Below are 5,070 nucleotides of genomic sequence, written 5' to 3' on the forward strand. Positions count from 1 at the left end.
TTATTTTAACAGAACTTTAACTAGTTAATATGTTTTCACGCACATGCTCTTTGAGGAATATGATCACTTGCATATATTTTTCCCTTTTTCCTTTAAAGAAAAAGTTGAAGAAATTTTAAAAATGCTTAAGAAACTCAGATTTAAAGTAACAATAATTAATAAAAAGCACTATATTTATATTTAACTTCCATTTAATTAAATGGGATTTTTTCAAAAATCTTGAAGGGACTTACACCTCCTTAAGCATAAAAACTCCACAGTATTTACACACAAAGTAGCCTTATGACTTTTTCTTTTAAACATTATGCAATATTAACTTTGTGTCAAGATTTGAAAGATGCTAATTACTATGATTTGTTCTTTAAATGTATAATAATCAGAGAAATTTTCACTGGAAGTCATGAATATTTGTCTTAAGAGAAACAGTATTTACAAGGATTCCTTTTCAACAAGAAATTACAGCCATTGGTCTGGTACTGATATAGCCTTTATCTCAAAAATAATAAATAAATAAAAATAAAAGATCATTTATGCTTAAGGAAAAGACCTGCCTCTGGAAACAAACAAACAAACAAACAAACAGAACCTGCTGTTTTTCTGTACTCACATTTAAAGCATCTTCAGCAAGATACTCTGAAAGATATCATCAGAGATAGGAATAGAGTCATCAGAACTGAGCCTGCTTAATCCCTCCCTTTTGCAGGAACATAATTTAGTATTAAATCCAGTGACAGAATTCTAGAAAGGGCTTTTTAAGTTTCTTTTGTTTGCTTGTATTTTTAATCAGTTTTAAGGCATCCACATTATCTAGAGAAAAACAATTACAGTTGGACGTTATTTTATAGAAGCCATTTTTAACTTCTAATTCAAGTTTTTATTTACCAGATAAAATCTTTTGTCTCACATATGCTATATGAACTTCTAATACATATTCAAATGCTTCTTTTACATTTAAATGCAAGTCTTCCTAGTAGGACTGAGGTCACTACTATGTGAATAAGAACAGCACAATGCCTCCCAGAGGGCTTTACTGTTACCTACGCATGACCTGAAGGGGCTCATCTAGCTCTATCATCCTTGCCAAAAGAACACTCCTGACAAGGATGATAACCACCTGTCTGGTAATCACCTACGGATGAGCTAAATTATTTCTTATAATAGAACAATAATTACAAATCATTATTTTGTCCTTAACTTGGTTAAGGATCAGCAGAAAACTTCTCAGGAGTAAAATGGCAAAGAATCCAACCCAAAATTGCGAAGAAAGAGTGCCTGCAAGGAATCAGGGGATTCCTTGACCATATACCAATACTTACAAAACCAACGCATTAAACTCAAAGCTCTGTTGGGAAGTGGAGGCAATGCAGGGACCCATGAGCTCCTCAGCAAGAGCAAGCTGGGACTTGGTCCCCACCAAGGCTGGGCTGGGAGCTTTGGCAGGCAAAGGGCTCCAACAGGAGATACCAGAGCAGCCACAGGTCTGACCCAGCCAGCCTCTTGAGGGCCAGGAGGCTGGGAGGTGCCAGGGTCAGGAGTGGGGTGCCAGCACAGAGCACATGTCCCCTGCTGCGGGAGCATGGTCCATGGGCTGAGCACCCCTGCAGCATGCTGGCTAAGAGGAGCTCTGCCCCCCAGCTGTTCCCAGAGCCAAGCTGTTCCCGGGGACAGAAGAGCCCTGTTGTGCAATGCTTTATCTCCTTTAAGCAATCTGCCAGGTTAAAGCGCTCAGGGTCCATGGCAAAGATAATCCTTAGACCAAATAAGCAACCATGGATAATTGAGATTTGAATATCCAGCATTATTCACTTTAAGTATTAATTATAAACATCGTATATTTATTCTGACTTGTACAGGTAGCACAGTGCAAGATATTCAGATTGTGGGAGCAGCTTCTGTGTGACTGAGCTAACTATAGTTCAGTCCTTATTAATGAAGCATAAACCAGCCTGAAAAATGTAAGAACTGCTTAAACATTAAACTGACACTTCGGCCAAGCCAAATATTTTCTGGTAGTAACATAGCTGCTCTGATGCCCCCCCCCCCCCCCCCACACTCCCTCCCCCCAGTCTGCATCTTTCTATTTCTGCAGTTTACCGAGCTGTAAGGCCAGTTCCCATTTTATGAGTCAAATTGATGCAGCAAGTTACATAGGATGGCATCTGTTGTACTCTCTGTCAGACATTTTGCCTCTTTTCTTTTTGCTGTTCATACTTCATTCTTGTTTGCCTGTCTCTTCAGTCTAATTTTAAAGTCACAAACAGGATAAATCTGAAGTTTGTTGGTTGCAGTATAGAAGATGTGGTTTTATTTTTTTTCAGTTTATTTGCTTTTGATAATAGCCATTCACAAAAAAAAAAAAATCAAATAACAGTCTATTTTTACCAAATATTATTTTGTTTGTTTTTACCATTTGCAACCAGCAAGAAATATCATATATTTTAAACACATTTACTTAAATAAAAGCAGCAGTAAATATCAACAAAAAATTAGATCTAGCAAAAAACATTCAGTTTCTTCCCCCACCCATAAATTCCAGCAGTTCCCAGGTCTGTGAAAACATTTTGCATCACTTGGGCCTGAGAGACCACATTTTGTGACTGCATTGTGCATGGGGGAGGAAGCGGTGCTTCTGCAGTCTTGCGAGCACTGGCCTGATTTGTGGGGAGAGGGCGACGGCAATCCCTGCCCAAAGGGAGGTCTGGGATATTCCAGCTACCAGCTTTTGACCAGTCTCTTTAAATCTAAATGATCAAAGTAGAGAGGCACTAGAGAAAATGGGAATGGAATATCCCCGGTGAAAATGGCAAAACTTCTGCGTTGTTACAAGAGGAGATCAGAAAGCAGAAAACTGTAAAAGGGGGTTAAAAAGACAGCTTCCCCATGCTTACTGGGGTTGGCAAAGCAAAGGCAGGAGTGGTAGACAGAGAGCTCCTTTAGAAACCATTTGTTATCTGATAACAGTTAAAAGCAGTCTTCGTAAATTTAATAGTAGATTTTATTTGGGTGAAAATCCCTTGTGCATTACCCTGATCTGGTTCTGGTCAGAGTTGCAGGGGAGGCAGGCACTTACCTCCAGCACCAGTGCTTGGAGGCTGAGGAGCAGCCGACTGCAGCAGCCGATTTTCTCCTATGTCAAAGTGACCCTGAGTGTATGCATTTAACAGTCAGGGAAGCCAAAGCAAGCAAATTGAAGAGTTAATGCAAAGCCAGACATGGAGAAAGCAGCAATGTAGCATTACAGCTATCCAGGCTCCCTGCAGATTATCGCCACACAGTGAAACTATGTCTTGTGGTTTCCCGACATGTTCTTTAGTGCACGATCAGGCTCCAAAGGACTCTGGCCGTCACGATGCCAAAGGCAAACCTTCTGGAATACACTGAAACCTTGAAATGACAATCATTACCTCTACCAGTCTTGCCCAAGCAAATGCACCCAGGAACGCAATAGTCTTTCATGTGAGTACAGCTTGAGAGACTCCCTTGGTGCTCCCACAGACTGTCATCCCCAGATTTTCTCTGCCTGAAAGGCCCCAGCCCCTGCTCACAGGGAAGCAGCCACTGAAAGGTGGAGGAGGAGAAGGATGACTCAGAGCAGCCTATGCTTTCTCCCTCCTCTCTCCCCGTATTTCTGGCACCTTCAGCAGTGCTTTACATTGCTTTAAAATGGTGCAGGGAAGATATTTTTTTCTGATTTTTACCTCATGAGGAAAGTATAATGTTGGCATTCCTCTTTTAGAGAGGCCTTCCTCTTTAATCACAATAAAGCATGTTGGAGGAAAAGATAATGACAACATAACGTAGGAAGAGCCCTTGCCTTTCTAAGAGGTAGGAGCTGCAAGCCTCTCCTTCTGCTGCTGACAGGTGTTGCCACTCATCCTCTCTCTGTCCCTCCCTCCAAACATTTCCTCAGAAGCATGCAAGGAATGCCCTTGCCAGCCACCCAGCAACAGCACCCGGGCTGTGGATCAAATCATCCTACTGAAGGTAAACACGGAGATTTCTGCACCAGAAGGTGATGTTGCAACCACTCTTCAGCATGCCCACTGGCAGCACAGCTCCTGGCCCTTAGCCTGCAGTTGTGCTGCTGGGCCTAGTTGGGACCTGGTGAGAGAAGGGGACAGTAGGCCCAGGAGACACTCAGTTTCTCTCACTTGGCAGTAAGCAAGCATACAGCTACATATATTACCACAGATGTGTTTTCTTGGGGAGGGAGGGGGGTATTATATTTACACCAGCACCGGGGGCACATGAGAACACACTGAAGGAAAAAAAGGAGAAAGAGGCCACAACATCCTTGGCTCTTCCTGGCAGTAGTACTGCTCCATCTTCTCAATAGGTTCCCGTGTAGAAGGTCCTCAGTACTGACCATTCACTCAGGGAATATAGCTGTTTAAGGCAAAATAGTACTGTTTACCCGTCTCCCAGTGTTGAGATCATTGTACAAATCAACTCTTTCAGAAGAAAAAAACAACAGCAAAAAAAAGTCGCATTTGGTTTCGGATCTTCACATTGTCCCCAAGGCCCCAGGCCTGACCTACAGGATGCTACAGGTACACTTTCCTATGGACCTTTAATTAAAGTGCAAATTATCCCTAAAAGTAATAGATGGTTCAGTGCTCAGAGCCACATCTCTGGGAAGGTCACACTGATTGCAGACATGCTGGGAGGAGTGCAAGAGCCTGGATTACATGAGCCTTACTACAGCACAAAATGAGAAAGACAGAACCTATATATATTCTGTGGCTGTTAGAATAAATCCCATAGAAAAAATATGAAAATGAAACAGTTCTGGATTCTATATGTATGGATTTCACTCAATACTGTACAGCTGAAATGAGAAGAAAATGACTTCTGTAAAATTAATATGTAAAATAAAATTTTATGGTTTCAGTTGTATTACTGTTACTACAAAACTAACAAAAGCCAAAGGCTCCTGACATATCACCCATATAACTCCTAGCATAGTGGAAAAAAATTATCTTTGAATAAAATTATATGGCTTGCCAGCTGTAAGCCCAGCATTTTGTGGGCTAGTACTATTCAAATGTGTTATTTCTTTTTAATTATCAT

Source organism: Oxyura jamaicensis, chromosome 12 (assembly GCF_011077185.1).
Source record: "Oxyura jamaicensis isolate SHBP4307 breed ruddy duck chromosome 12, BPBGC_Ojam_1.0, whole genome shotgun sequence".
Classification (NCBI taxonomy): Eukaryota; Metazoa; Chordata; class Aves; order Anseriformes; family Anatidae; genus Oxyura; species Oxyura jamaicensis.